This window comes from Protopterus annectens, chromosome 2.part0 (genome assembly GCF_019279795.1).
Source record: "Protopterus annectens isolate FY-2018-M chromosome 2.part0, PAN1.0, whole genome shotgun sequence".
Lineage (NCBI taxonomy): Eukaryota > Metazoa > Chordata > Ceratodontiformes > Protopteridae > Protopterus > Protopterus annectens.
The window spans coordinates 910,525,713-910,542,788 of NC_056728.1; the positions used below are offsets into that span (position 1 = coordinate 910,525,713).

The following is a 17,076-nucleotide window of genomic DNA, read 5'->3' on the forward strand; positions in this document are numbered from 1 at the left end:
TCATACTGGGTGACTTCAACTACCCTTCCATCAACTGGGAAAAATATTCAAGTACCAATGTACAAGTCCAACACTTTCTGGAATTTATCAATTCCAATGCCCTGGACCAGCTCTTTCTTACCCCTACTAGAGGAAGCAACATCCTCGACCTGGTTATCACGAATCATTTATCCACACCTATAGTCAGTTCCTCCCTGGTTAAATCTGACCACAAACTGATCACCATGGAAGTCTCCATCTCACCTACACCCTCCGCTAAGGTGACCACCCTGAAAAACTTCTCTAAAGCCGACTTTGGGCTCCTGCAAACAGAGATGGCTAATTTCTCGGCACCCATGCCAATGGAAAATAGCTGCATGACTGCCGAATCATATACCAATGCACTGTACGAGCATGTATACAAATGCATGGACCTTGCCATACCAAAAAGAACTAAGATGCTCTCCTCCAAAAAAAGGAAGCCAATATGGTGGCCCGTAGCCGTCAATAAACTCTACAAGAGAAGGAAGAAACTGTTTCATAAAAAAATGAAGTCACAAGACTGGAAAACCTCCCTTATCAGTCTCAACAAAAAGCTGAGATTCCTTATCAAATCCTCTAAAGCCAGCTATGAAGGCAAAATTGTGGCTGACACCAAAAACAACCACAAAGCCTTTTATAGTTATATCAAAAACCTCAAAGGTAATACCCAGATATGCTCTGAGTTACTGCACAATGGCACCTCCTATACTGAGCCAACAGATACAGCCAACATACTGGCCAACAGATTCAGTGTCCACTTCACTCCTCTCTCCCCCCTCCAAGGACCCTATCACAATACCAGAAGAAAGCCTGGTACCCACCCTTTCTGTGGCACAGGTAAAAGATGCATTGTCCAAAGCCAAGAATACAGCACCCATGGGACCTGATAATATCCCTGGCTGCATCCTACATGAGCTATAAAATGAACTGGCACCACATCTGTATGCCTGTTCAATCACAGCCTTACCTCAGGCTATGTCCTTAATGAATGGTGCACTGCTACAGTCATCCCATTCCATAAAGGGGGAGCAACTACAGAACCTGGGAACTATCTCCCCATTAGCCTGATGAGTCTGGTATGCAAAGCTATGGAGTGCATCATCATGGACCTGCTTAACAAAGATATAGGCAATCTCCAAACTCCTGACCCCACACAGTTTGGCTTTGTCAAGTGGAGATCCTGCCGGCTGAACCTGGTTAACTTCTTCGAGGCAGTCATCAAGGCTGTGGATGCGGGTAAGGCAACGCATACAGCCTACCTCAACCTGGCCAAGGCCATTGATACCATTCCTTACTCAGGTATCATTTATAATCTCCAAACTAGGCAGCAATACTTACATCACTAGGGGGGGTTCCAAATTGGCTCACAGACAGGACCCACAGAGTGAAATTTTCAGATTCCAAGTCAGACTGTCGACCAGTCACGAGTGGAGTCCCATAGGGTTCGGTCCTGGGACCTCTCCCATTTGGCATCTACTCCTCAGAAGTCCAGGCCAACACAGAAGGACTCTGGCTGACAAAGTTCCCTGATGAATGCAAGCTAGGAGTCATTATAAACTCCCCAAGTGATGCAGACATCCTACAAAATGGCCTCTCTGAGACCAATGACTGATGTCAGAACCATGGCCTGAAGCTTAACACCAAAAAATGCATCATCATCCCCTTTGTAAAAAGCTCAGTTTCCATGAATTACCACATTGATGGGAGCCCAATGAACACTGATGGGGCCATAAGAGATCTGGGCATCCAGGTTGACAGCCATCTCACCTTCGACCACCACATTGCCACTGTGGTCAGAAAGTTCTTCTACATGGTACATCTTGTAACCAAAGGTTTCTCATCCAGGAAGAAAAAGGTCATCATCCCTCTCTGCTTATCCCTCATTAGACCAATCATCAAATGCCATGCCCAGTTTGGCATATACCTGACCAGACACCTACAACAGCTGGAGAAGCCACAAAGTACCTCACAAAAAAAGGATCCTAGGCCTTAAACACATGTCCTACATGGACAGACTCAAGAAACTTCATCTGTTCTTAGTCTCTTATCATCTACTTAGAGGTGATCTCTGTTTGACTTACAAAGCCATGTCCGACCCAGCCCTACTTGAAATGCTACACCTAAAGAAATCCCAATTCCCCCGCGCCACACGCTCTAGAGATCACAACCCCATTACCACAATTAACAGAACATGCTGGAGAGACAGGTCCATCTCCCAAAGACTGCCTATACTCTGGAATAAGCTTCCCATTCATGTCAAGCAGAGCACCTCACTGGCTCTCTTCAAGAGAAAGTTTGTCGAGTGGATAGGTAACAGAAAATTCACTCCAGGGATCATTCCAGTTGCCCTACTGGATACAGGCACTGTGAACTAACATCGGGTGGCACAGTGCCCTGGCAATTTTTGGGGGGGGGCTAGGCTTGTAAAGGCTCCAGGGCCAGTAGCCTAGTACACACCTATGAACCTATGGGAACCTGACATATATTGGGTAATGTTAGATGTACAAAATTTATATACAAATGTACACCTTTGTCATGGTATACAATCTTTACAGTACTTCCCGAGAGATAGTACTAAGGCATATTTTATTATTGAATTAGTTAAATTTTGTTTGAAATATAATTTTTTTGTTTTTAATGGGCAATTATTTCATCAGGTTCAGGGGACGGCCATGGAAGCTGCTTTTGCTCCAATGTATGCCAATTTGACTATGTGCCTTTTTGAACTGGAGTACATGTTTCAACAAGAATGTTTTACAAAGTATGTAGTAAAGTATTTTCGTTTCATTGATGATTTAATTTTTATTTGTAGAAGGGGTATGAAAAAAGTAAATGATTTTGTTAAAATTTTGCATAATAATAGATTTCACCTTAAATATGATGGTGTAGGATAGGGCAATGGAGTTAATTTTTTGGATTTACATCTAAAGGGTTTACTTGATGGTTCTATTGTTACCTCTGTTTATAGAAAAAATGGGGTAGGTAATGAATTTTCATATGGTACCTGTTGTCATCTTTCTCACTTATTGGCTTCTTCGCCTTATGGTGAGTTTTCTTGTTTGAGTAAATTATGTAATAATAATAGGGAATTTGATACTGAGGTGCAGCATACATTTAACATGTTTATTCACATGGGATATGATAGAAATGAGGTTAGGAATGCCTCTGGTAGGGTAATTAATAAAATAAATGGTGGTAGTTATATTAATTGTAGGAAGTTTGATAAAGAAATGTCCAATGATGATTGTGATTTCTTTCCTCCTTTTTTGACTATGGTTGGAAATCTTACGATCTTAGAGATTATAGTGGTAACTTGAGAGATATTTATTTTGTTACCACTTATAATATACTTGGTAATAAGATTAAAGATGTTTTGGATTACTTTTCACCTATGTTGCTTAGGAATAATAACTTGGCCAAAATTATTCAGAAAAAATTTTGATTTTGTATAAAAAGATATGAAGCACTGGTGATTTAATGGTACATAGTAAATTTAAACTGCAAGATGTTAAACCTGATAGGTTAACCTCTTTTAAGAAAGGCACATTTCCATGTGGGACTTGTTCTATCTGTCCGCTTGTTATAAATACTTTTTCAAGAATTAATGGACTTAGATTTTATCCAATGTGAAGACAGGTGAAGGCTGCCAGCCAAGCCAGATAGAATTTTGTAGATAATTCTTTCATTTGTAAATATTAATGTAAGCCACAGGCTTGTTCTCTTAAATATGAAAAGACTGTAGTGGACTGAACTGTAAAAATGTAACAGCAGTGCACTCTGCTGTAAGAAAGCTAAGTCAAGCATTTTATGACTGTCCTTGATGTCAAAATTTGGAGTCAATATGTATGGATGAAGGAATTCTGGCTATTGTTTTAAGACCAGAGTTAATGGCTAGAATTTGCATGTATAAATGTCATTTATTGCTCTGGTTTCTGCCAGCAGTAAAGAATGTAAATGTAGTTTTGGTTAGCCTGAGAACACTAGAGAAGTGTGAAGAATGATGTCATATGAAGCAGCTCTGTGTTATCAATTTAACGAGAAAGAATCAGAGAGCTTAGAGCATTTTGTCTTGCGAACATCCAACGTCACCAGCACTGCTTTGCTCTATATGTAAGTTATTTAGAATTGTGTTTTCTCTTAGATATAGCTAGGAAATAGGAAGATTAGACTAGTTTGTTTTTCTGTGATGTCAGAACTTTTGCAACTGCATTATTTCTCTGTCATCTCTGAACACTTGACTAGCACTGTGTAGTAAGAAGTATTGTCTTCTATTTTTATTATGTATTATTAAATATTTTTGAAACTTTCAACTGTGGCTGTTTTATGTAGAGTTAATTTAAGCTCTAGAGTACATTACATGTTTATAGTGATACTGTACTAAGTTGCTCTAATAAGCCTTGACTGTTTAGTCACACTTACCATTTAGATAATAATATTGCACAGTAATAATTGGACACCCTTTCAGAACGGCTTCTGAGTAGCTGATATTAGTTGGTGGTGGCAGCTGGTACTACTGTATAGGCTGGGTAAAAGGGCACAGCTGGAGAACCTGTGCCAGCCTTCCCCAGGAGTGCCTGTGTGGTTGTGTATAACTCTTATCTCAAAGTGTGTATGTGTGTCAGCTACATGGGCAGGGACAAGAAGCTCTGGTTGGACAGAGAGTGTGGAGGTTTTACCTTGCCCACTAGGCTGAGATCTGGACCCTATAGCTGTGTCAGTGGGGAGTCTTATTGGAGACCTGGAGGAAAAGAGAGAGACTAGCCCCTGACTGACTGTGATCTCTGTGTGCTCTTAAGGGAAATGTACTTTACTGTGTGTGTATTCATTATCGTTTCCCTATATGGACGCCCCTCACTGGTGTTACTGGTGAGGATTGAGGCTCCTTGACTGCTGGGCCAGTGCCCGGGTGTCACATCCAAATCAAGGTTTTTCATGTGATACTGTTAGTGGTGTTTATATTCTTAGATGCCCTTGTGATAAATTTTATTTGGGGAAACTAAAAGGATGTTTAAGATGAGGTTCCAAGAGCACATTAGGGACATAAAAAATAACACTAAAGATAGTCCGTTAGCTCTTCATTTCAAAAATTATCATGATAGTAATTTTAAACTTTTAAAAGGCTGTATTTTAGAACATGTTAGTATAGATTTAGGGGAACTGAGCCCTTTAAAAGATGTCATTGTACAAAGAAGCACTAGTTATGTTAAAGTATTTCACTTTGATTCCTACTGGACTGAACACAGATTTGAATTAGAAATATTTAATTAATTTGTTCTGTGTTAATAGTTTTATTGATGGGTGTGTATACATATTATATATATATATATATATATATATATATATATATCTACTTCGTTTGCCCGAACTTCCATTTGCCCGAGACCAAATGACTGAAAATTCATTTGACTGAAACTTCATTTGACTGACACTTCATTTGACCAACAAGTAGTATTGGCAAGAAAATGGGATATGCTCCCTTCCCCACTGTAGTGCGATACTAGAGTTAGAATATATAGTTGGGGGGGTGTGGGGGGCACAGCCCCCACTTAATTTCATATTATATTGTTTAGTTTTGCTTTAATATTGCTTAGTAAAACAAAAGTAAGTGGGGGCTGTGCCCCCACACCCCCCTAACTATATATTCTAACTCCAGGGTCGCACTGCAGTGTGGAAGGGGGCATATCCCATTTTCTTGCCAATACTACTTGTCGGTCAAATGAAGTGTCAGTCAAATGAAGTGTTGGTCAAATGGGGTCGGGCAAATGGGTGTCGGGCAACTGGAAGTTCGGGCAAATGAAGTAGACCCATATATATATATATATATATATATATATATATATATATATATATATATATATATATATATATATATATATATATATATATATATATATATATATATATGTGTGTGTGTGTGTGTTTCTGTGACTTGTGTATACTCATTGAGGGCATTTGCTGAGGTGAATAGAAATTTGTTTGTATTTATAACATCTGCAGCTGTTTTTGTTGTTGGCTTTGGTCTTTCGCCTAATAAGGGCTGATTAAAGGGAGACAATGACATCCCAAGATCTAGACATAATCCCTTTGTTTATAAGCTGTGTAATATAGAAGGGCTTTCTTACAACAATGGACACACAATGGTCAAAAGTTAGGTCACTGTCCACATAAGCTCCTAAATCCAGAGCAACTGGGTCAACCCTTAGGGGCAAAATGTAAATGTGGTAGTTCTCTGAGGTAGATAACTTCCCAAAGGATACAATAATGGATTTTTTGGCATGTAGTTTCAGTCCATGATTTTGGCACCAGTTATTTATTTGGGACAAATCTTCCTGCAAGATGGCCAAGTCATTTGCAGATTCAATGAGTGCTCCAAACTTTTATTCATCTGAAAATTTAGATAGCCAAAGCCCTTAGGTATTGGCTTTTACTTCAGAAAATTAGATGCCAAACAGGAAAGGTCCCAGAATGGAACCCTGGCAAACTCAACCAGTGACTGGTTTCTTTGTGGAGGTAACTTCCCCTACTTATTATTTACTATGAGCGGAATCAAGCATTCCAGTTAGTCTCTAAGCAACGGAATTACTGGCGGAAAGTAAGGTTTCAAGAAGAACAGGAAATGAGAATGTCAGTATGCATCATCAATGGACAGCACAGTGTCGTCTGCAGATTACGATAGTGAGGATTTCCGAGAGTTCCCTCAATTACCCAAAGCCCAAATGGATAGTATATGCAAAGAACTTTTTGAAATCAACAGGGACAGTGGAGTTATCACAAAAGGTCATGGAATGGACCAGAAACCTATAAAAAAGTCCCTGTTTTTACAAACGAGGTAAATGGAACTGAACTTACAGTAAATACTGGGGTTTCTGTTAGTAATTATAAAAAACTTTTGGAGATTATATTGTGAATTTATCAGGGTATGAGTTTTCATATCCTGAAATGAATGTTTTATGCAAAGGTTTGAAATTTGTCCCTACATCATTGCTGAGATTATATGAGTTAAAAATAGAGATGTTTAAATTTGTGTGCAAGTTATGCTTGTTGAATTATTTTAAAGAAAATGATATGGTTATAGAGGACTGTAATAGTGATGCTGATACAGACAGTAAAGAGGAAAGTTTTTACTCATGTGAATCGGATATGCAAGTTAATGCATATAATAGATTCGACACAAAGGGTGTAATGTATAAAAGTAATTTCATTCCACCTTTTAGGAATGATACCATTCAACATTTTTCGACTTCATTAAAATATGGTGTGGAAAAAGAACATAATAATTTTTATAGTAAGAAAAATGAAATTCAGTACAATCTTACTAAAGAAAATGGCAGAGCTTAAATAAAAGAAAAGACTTAGGGCAGGATTCACGAAGCCTCCGTGTAAGAGTTATAACTCTTACACGGAGGCTGCAGTTAAACAGAGTGATGTCAGCATACTCTGCATATTCATGACAGCATGCTGAATCATACCTAAGTCTAACACGTTCCATGTAAGACAGTAGGGGGCGTGTCCGTAGGCTGAGCCCTGCAAGCGGACACGCCCCCAGAAGAGTAAAAGTGTCCAAAGTAAACACCCACGACAGAATCCACGGAAATGTGAATAAACACAACACAACACATGCCCCCACAGACTATGAACATAAAATATATAAATGAACATGTGATATATTTTTTTTTAAATTGTAAAGATGTTTGACCGTGAGTGCGCTTGTTTGCGTGGGCGTGCCCGTAGCGCAGCTACAGTTAGCAGTCAGTGGGAAAGCATATTTAGCAAAATAAGCACGAAACAAGTTCCTGACAAACATGGACACATATAAAATCACATTTTATGTAAAATGTAGTGAACTAGTCCATTTATTTTGAAGAAATGTGAGGTAACAAAACAATAAAAAGATGCCAGATGTGCCTATAGCTGAGCTACAGTTTAACAAGGTGAGTGCATCTGCCCGTAGGTGAGCAGTGGTTTAACAGGTGCAAAATGAGTGCCTGTAGGTGAGCAGTGGTTTAACAGGTGCAAAATGAGTGCCCATAGCTGAGCAGTGGTTTTACACGCTGAAACTGTGTGACCCTAGCTGAGCTGAGCGTAATATGCATGCTGACAGCTAAATGAGGCGTAAGCCAGTGCACCCCATTTGCACGGAGCTACGCACCGTGCCAACAAGCTAACCAACGGGCAACGTTGAGCAAGCTGTAACAAAACTGCCTTTACACAGACACACCCCCTAGCCTGTCTAGACAGTCATAAAATATAAAAAGCAGTGGCCAGGTTCGAGCCCAGGATACCATGCACCATAGTCAAGGTACTGAACCACTAAGCTACGACAGCTGTACTCAGAAATGCAGTAATAGCAAATATATAGGAATGAATAGAAAGTGGAGCATGACAAAGCAGGTTTTGTGAAGTGGATACAATTCCAAAATGGCCAATCACAGATAAGTGCAAGAAAAACGGCATATATAAGCCCCATAGGCGGAAATACACAGCATAAATGATTGTAGAACTGACTTGCAGCCAGAATGTCAGGTGTAGGTGAGGGTAGTTGCTTTCGAGCACAGAGGTGGGGCGTTGAGGAGTCCAGATACATGGTCTGGCTCCTAGTCCACAATCATGAGGCCCGACTCATGCAGGGCCAGGTCCTGTGGGGAGCATATAGGGCTGAGGCGTGGGACTGGTTGGCTCATGATCTTACCAGTGCCACAGGGATTCCAAGGACTGGTGAGCAGGTCCATCACCACCATGCGGACCTGAAGAGACGCAAGCAGGACCAATTGAACCTTTGGATCCAGGAGGCCCGGCAAATGCCCAACGCCCCACTACTGAGTAAGTTACATTTAATTATGTATGTAAGAAATTAAATTAGCTGATATTATGGAGATGTGTATTCCAATATTACTTCATTTATATTACAGCTGCAGGTGTACGTTCTGCGATCTGCAGAGCCTATGGTGATAGGCTGGTGTGGTTGCGCCACCAGACAGGTCAGTAATCCACTCCCTGTAACTGTAAAGAAATATAAAAGTATGACAGTTAGCAAAAGACTGCGGTGTAGTCACTAAGTAATAAAATGTGTAAGTAACAGTGTAAAAGTGTTTGCAAGTATTGCTTGATTACAAAAGTGTGTTGCAGTCTGAAATCCAAACAGAAAAATGAAAATGTCTGAAATAAATTCTGAAATAAAGATGCCCCACCTATAATATCATAGTGCACAACCTGCAGCAGGCTGAAAAGTACAGCTGCAGAAGATGAGCAAATCACATGTGTGAAATATATCCCTGTTGAAATACTGAAACATGACAGAAGTGAGACTGCTGGAAAGGATTGTAATAACTACAGGTAAAACATGTTAATAAAGCCTAGAAGTAAGTACCATCCTGAATAGTAAAATGAAAACAAGTGAGAGAGTGTGAGAAAGAGTTATGAATCCACCAATAAAGTAGTAATAACCCCTGAATAATGTATACTGCAGTCAGTACAGAATGAAATGAATGTGACAAGTAGAACCAAACTGCGAAATGTGTCCAAAGTGTTGCTGCAGCTGGAATGTGTATCCCAAAATCTGGATATGTTGCTCTCAGTCTGCAATATGCAGATAGTATGACTGTCTGAAATATCAAACATCCACAGTTGTCTATAGCTATATAAAGCAAATGTAGCAGGATGATGTAGCTGAACAAAGCCAGATATGAACGTGTATGAATAACAATAAAATGCATATTGATGTAGCAGTAACAGTCCTATCACCAAAGTGAAGTAGTTATCATATAGGAAACTGTAGTTAGAACAGTAGTGTGCATATATCTGTAGCTATTAGAAATGTACAGCATATGTATTGGTATTTCTTCACCCCACCCTATAACCACATATAATCCATTCCACGTGAAAATGGTATATGCAATCAAAATTAACACCCCTGGACATTTGTCCTGATGGGTCCTAAATATTTGCATGTCCATTGATGCATCTGCCCTGTTCATACATCCAAACCCGATGGCCTGTTGCCATCAATCAACCCTGCATGTTGTTGGACTGTGTATTGCTGATCAAATTATGCATGTGTTATGCTTGCTGTTCAATGGTGTGAATATCTGGGTGTTTGGTCAATGGGAATACTAATGCATGCTGTTACAACTAATTGCGAATGGTATTGTATGTTACTAACCCAAACTGTCATGACATAATGCAAAACATAGAACGACAGGGAAGGCGGGTTCCAGCGGACTCACCTCTCCCACCTCAGCTGGCGAGTGCACCTGGCACCAGTGCCCAGTCTGGACCCTCCTCTGTTGGCCCTGTGCCACCTGCGGGTGGAAGCGCTGCAGGGGATGGGGCCCGTCCCCCCTCTGCAAGCGTGGCTGGAGGAGAACCACCACTCACCCTCCATAGCGTCCGGACTGTGGTGCGTAGGGAGATCCGGGACTCTGTTCTTGAGCCCCTATGCCAGCTTGAGGCACAGGTGTCACAACTTACGGGCATGCCTGTTGCCCAGCCTACACAGCCCCCAGCACAGCCCCGTCCTGGGCAGTGAAGGAACAGTGGCAACTGCCCATGGGTGGGGATATCAGTTCCACTGTTGCCATTTGTGGGCTCATGGGCTCTGGATATCCAAACCTCCGTCCCCATCAATTGTGTAACCCCCCCACACGTGTCATACACTGCCCCTGTATGCATCTTGTTTGTCTTCTCTGTTGACCTACCCAACCTACCTCCCCAGCTATACCGACTTCCTTCACCTGACATACCACTCTCACCTGAAAAAAAGGGCACTCTGTACCCACAAAAAAATTACACCCCATACATAGCTGCCCATTCCGCACATATGTCTACCAGACATGGAAACTATCAATTACAATTGGCTGTGCAACAAGTATTATTGTTGTCGTTACACCTCTCTCAGGGGTGGAAGGTATCAAATGTCACACCAAATTACAAACATATGCACAGCTGTTGCTGATGAAGAAATGGGCAGCTATGGGCCTTACCTACATCCCTCCTGCAAAACCCAAGCTTGTTTCCCTACTGTCTTACCCTCTTTGTGACCCCTTTTTCAACACTTTCCTGTCTCCCCACTTTCATTTCTTTCAAGGAAATAGCGTGGGTGTGCGCAAGAGTAAGCACGTTTAAGCGGTTGTAAGTGGGTGTGCGCATGTGTGCACAGAGCTAAACGCAAGTGAGCATGCGTGAGCTCCGCGCAAACCAGCGCTAACCCGGTTACAACTGCTTAAAAGTGCCTTAGTCACTCTGATTGACAGGTCCTGTAGTCAGTTCAAAAGCAAAATAAAATCCCACTGTCAGTCCGGAATCCAGGACCTTGGAAACAGTAATCTGCATGACTTACCACTAAGCCATGACTCTTATACAAGAACGGTGTGCTAAAATAAATATATCATGTAATAGTAGGAATTAATGTAAAGGGAATATAGGATGTGTAGTACACAAAGCATGTCATTTAGAATTACTGTCAAAACTAGTGGATTTCCATAATAGTAGTGTGTGAACAGAAACAGCCATGCTAGTTGGTAGCTAGTAGGTAATAATGTCACTGTAGCACCTTGCAAGCCACACACATACTCACAGCAGGATAATCACTGCCCATACCCCACAACCTCTTACAGGAACACATCTGGACCAAGTAAAAAAATATTTGGAGCAAAGGCCCAAAACCAGGGACACATTACAAATAATGTTACAACAAACGCAGACAGTTCAGAGAGTAACAGGTTCTGCATTTTGTGGGATGTTTGGAAGGGTATGAAGTCTGAAACTTGAATGTTTGTCACTATATTCTTTCTTGAGCCCAGAGTGATTTGCCAGAAAAAGCTGTGCATGAGATATTGACCAAAATATGAGGCAGAAATGTGGACAACCTGCAAATATTTGTACACATGAGAGGTCTGACACCACCATATTTGAATAGTTAAGAACATAGACATAGCAACAGTGAATGAGTTACAGGGATGCCCCACAGACTCCATGTGAAATGTACAAACAGTAGGCAGAAAGGTGTAACAACACATGCAATGGTAACTATGGAGTCCTGAAAGTATTCACCACTTGCATGGCAGAATAAGTGTAGTAATACATATGCTCATGCTAACCCACAGTCACAACTGCAGCATACCAGAAAATGTAATGGGTGTACCCTACTGATATGTACCATTCCATGAGGCAGATAACAGATGAACCTGAGAGTCTCTGGGGCCTGCTCAGCAGCATACTCAAATACCCTAATAGATGTCAAGGCCCACACCATGGCCAGACCACACTGCATGCTGTAACACCCTAGCAGATATAGCAAGCATTCCAAGGTGTGAATGTACATGGAAAATAAGAAAGCCACAGCAGCACACTACAGTCAGAACACCTAGCAGGCATACAAGTAGTGACTGTAAAGGGCAAATATTGAAGCCTTAGCAACAAAGTGCAAGCAAAATTGAAAGGAAAGCACACACACACACACACATTAAAAGTAGTAGTAGTTGTAGGTGTCAGTGTACATACACAGTTAGTACAGGAAATTGGAGAAATGAATGGAGGAATGTTAATCTACAACACAGCTGGAAATATGAGAGAGATACCAACCTTTACACTCACAGAACATTGTCCACAGCATACCAGCATGGTCCCTGCCCTTAAAATCTGAAAGGGCTACGCCTAACTCACATACCTTTTTATAGCACTGTTCTGAAATCACAGTGAGAACTGCAATCAGTACACAACTGGCTGCATGCAGTTAGCAAATGCTGGCTAACAATTGGTGCAGAGGCCATCACATGGACATATGCAGATACCTACAAAAGTATGCTGTACTCCCAGTCCACACATGCAATACTTTCATTGCACCCTGAGGAGGACGTGAGAGACAGACAGACAGAGAGAGAGAGATTGAGCGAGAGAGAGACAGAGAGAGAGAAAATTAAAATTAAGCAGACACAAACAAAACTGTTCAGCAACAGCCACCTGAAAGCTGACAACTGGCAAGTGGAGCAGCAGGATAGAAAACCAGATGGCAACACAAGCAGCTGTGACAAACACAGGTAATGTGAAGTAATACTATAAAGGTCTACATACTGTGAACCCTCCATATGTGTCATTGGTCTGTATCCATATGTATATGAAGATATGTAAAGGGCAGGGGACATACAGCAACTATCAGTGAAGGCTGTACATACATTTGTATGTGAGAGCATCTATGTGCACATATCGATGTAGGTTGACTGTAGGTTGTAGTGCAATGTACAAAGTAGGTTTCACAGTTATGTATGTTTAGCAGTATGTTAGTGTGTGTATACAGTATGGTAGACAAACATGTTGATATACTTGTCTATCATATGGATACGTATGTATGTCAAAATATGTATGTATGTATATATATATATATATATATATATATATATATATATATGATATGCATATATGTATACATACATAGAGAGAGATGTAGGAATACATAGACAGATGTAGATAGATAGAATATGTACAAACACATATATGTAATGCACACATACAGATATAGATATATGTAGATACATATACATAGACAGACTGATCTGACTATCTACAGGTATGACTGTATATGACGACCTCAACACCCCCTGTCCCACCCCCTCTGTCACTCTCACCCCCCGTGTCCCCCCCTCTCCATATCTATAGCAATATATGTACATCAATATATACATGTGTATATGTATACAGACATATATATATATATATATATATATATATATATATATACATATAGATATATCTATATACATACATATATATATATATATATATATATATATATATATAGAGAGAGAGAGAGAGATGTATATATATTCTGAGTGAGGCACATGTGTACAGATGTATTGCAACAGGTGCCTGGTGACAAAGGCATGGAGTGAACACCAGTGTCAAAACCAGAGTACCATACCCCATTTCAAATCCCCTACACCAGTAACCACCAGATATGTGATTGGCTGCCCACCACTGCATGTGTCAGGGGTGAACAGGGTCATAAATGTGTACAATAGTGCCCCCAATGATATTCACAGTGGCACACTATTCCTGGAATACCTGCACATGGTATGTGTCAGCAGACATGGTGTGTCAGCTATGGACATGTAGGTCGGTGTACCCCTCCACACCACATAATGGATGCCATGGTATGGACCTCACATGACAGCTACAGATATGGAGAAGGACACAGTGACATGTACAACACTGTGACAATGCACTCAAACACATTACCAATGCACAGTGACTGACAACACCACAGAGTACACACATACTACCCACATAGAGGTTACCACTCCCGGATTTACATACGTAAGTCACACCCATGACAGATGTCCAACAATCATAGTAACACCTCACACCATCCACAACCTAAATGACTGCTGTGTGTCGTCCATGCCACTGCAATAGAGAGCACATGTGTAGGTAAAGGTTCCTACCCACAGATAAGATATACCCTGCAATAAACCACACAGTGTTAAGAAGCAAGACTCCCCATGAGTACATGTCACACATACCCCTGCTGAATGTTAGTCAGATAGGTAATATGCCATATGAGTCACCCTGTGTAACTGTGTGACAGCAGCAGGTACCATCACACCACATATGTCACAATGGTCAGTGTAGCAGAACAGTATGCTGCTGTACTCCCAGGGGCAATAGCATATTGTATAGTATTTATTGTAATGCAATGTATTGTGTTGTATTGTATTGGTATGTTGAGGTGCCTCCTTCGTGGAGTGGAACCACTGCTGCTGTGCGCCAGTGTACAGGTACATATCCTGTAGTCAGGCTAGTGTTACATAGCACTTCTACATGTGTGATTAGCTCCTGTCAGAGAGAGGGAGGGTGACCTAATGGTTAAGGTGTTTGCCTTACAAACACAAGGTGCAGGGTTTGAGTCTCACAAGGGATAATTGGCTAGGCTTAAAATGTCTCTCACAAGGTTAGTTTTAGCTACTATTTATGAACCTATGAACCTATGCAACTGGGATACCATCAGGTCCCAGTCATGTTGTGTATTCTGATTTCATGAGGGCGGCTCTCACCTGGACATCTGTGATGACAGGGAGGTTACAGTCAGCTGGGATAACTATGTCTTATTCTGGGGGAGAGGGCGGGGTGGCACCTGCACTGAACCTGTCTGCCACAATGTTGTCAATATCTGTGGTTTCAGTGAAATATTTGTTGTTGAGTACTAACTATGGGCATAGAGGATGGATTCTGACCAGGTTGCTAACATAACTGAAGAAGGCCTTGTGGTTATCTGTAGTGTCCCTCTTGATTTCCCTCTCAAAGTTGCCTGTGGATGTTTGTATGATGGAAAATAGATCCTTACTAGTGCTGCTCAGACATGCCTTCCCTTTATGGAATTATGCTCTGTCTTGCAGTAGCTTCCATCTTTTGTAATACAATCTGTCTATGGCTGGGGTCCACCAGACAGGATGCTGTCCCTTTGTGAAGAGTGTCTTGCTCATATATGGGATTGCATGATCCATACATTTTTGGAGATGTCTGTAGAAAGCATTTGTGTAGGGGTCAGCATTGTGGGTTGTATCTGCCACTGGCCCAGTGGGCTGAAAGGATACCATGTCACTGTTACAAAGTGTAAAGTTTTCATCTGCAATGTTATTCACTATAGTCGTTTGTGCAGGTGGTGGAGGTGGGATATGTATATCCAGGGCAATTAGTGTGTGGTCAGCTCACAGTAGTTGATGATGTAGGCCATACAGTACCTAGATACAAACCCCCAGAGTGAGGAGGTGCTCTGGACCTGAATCAGTGTTCTGACTGCTGGGGTTTGGTAGTACGACGTATGGAGTGTGCCAGGCTGTTGCACAATTGCTGGCTGAGCACTGACACCTGGCCATTTACATGTGTATCCACCAATAGACAGACAGATGCTCTATATGTGAGATATGTTGTATCATAACAGTCGAGTAGCATGTGTAGTATGTGTGCCAAATTCTGCTGACATATATTGCCGATATCAGGTTATTTTCTTTTTCAGGTACATGGCTCACCTGCGAAATCCCGCTTACTCCACAGCTGAGGATGAGGAGATACACCAGAGCCTGGTGCGGGATTATGCAATACTCTTTTCCCGCACCAGCCAGAATCAGCAGGAGAGGGCTGCACTGTAGCAAGACCTGGTCCGTCGGGTAAATGACATAGGCATGCATAATAGGACATATGAGCAGGTACGACATCACTGCAGTGATTTAATCAGAAATGTCCGTCAGCGTGCATTGGATATCCACAGGCAACAGGTCGCCACAGGTGGTGGGGTGGCTACACATCCCCCACTCACCAGACTGGAGGGACTACTCATGAGTGTAGTGGCTCCAGTCCGCCAGCAACAACAACAGCAGCAGACATGCATTATGATGGAGGCTGGAGCCACGCAGCGGCAAGACAGTGAGCATGCAGGTAATACGCCATATGTATAGTTGACTGTTGTGTACACTGGCAGTGAATGCATGTGTGAGGTGTGTCCTTGGTTTGTAGCTGTCACCATAGTATTTAATGTGCAAGTGTGATATCCTCAATTTTAGCAGCTGACCTGTGAAAGGCGACTTTTGTACTACTGACCTGCATCATACTCAGTAACAATGGCACAGTTGTGCCCACTGACATTAGTTTCTTCATGTCTGCACGTCCCTCCGGTGTAACAGCAATGCAGCCTATCCATGCTGGTGAGTGTGTATTAACAATACCTGTAATAGTCTTGATAGTAATAGTAATATTAGGCTCACTTAGTAGTGCTCTTTGTATGCATGTAGGTGTGTCTGTGTGTTGATATCATGCATACTGAGTAGTGTACAATTGTGTGTAACTGTGTGCATGTGTACGTGTGCATGTGTGCATGTGTGCACCTCTGCACCTGTGCATGTGTGCACCTGTGCATGTGTGCATGTGTGCACGTGTGCATGTGTGCATGTGTGCATGTGCGCATGTGTGCACCTGTGCATGTGTGCATGTCTGGACCTGTGCATGTGTGGATGTGTGCATCACTGGTAATGTGTAGACATTGTAAACTGTGTTTCCTGTTTCCCTCCC

The 17,076-nt window shown here is 41.6% G+C and overlaps 1 protein-coding gene across 2 annotated transcripts in view; it reads right to left on the reverse strand.

Moving 5' to 3' along the window:
- ADAMTS3 (ADAM metallopeptidase with thrombospondin type 1 motif 3) overlaps window positions 1–17,076 on the reverse strand; it is a 3,677,303-nt gene that overhangs the window by 627,581 nt on the left and 3,032,646 nt on the right. The window lies entirely within an intron of this gene.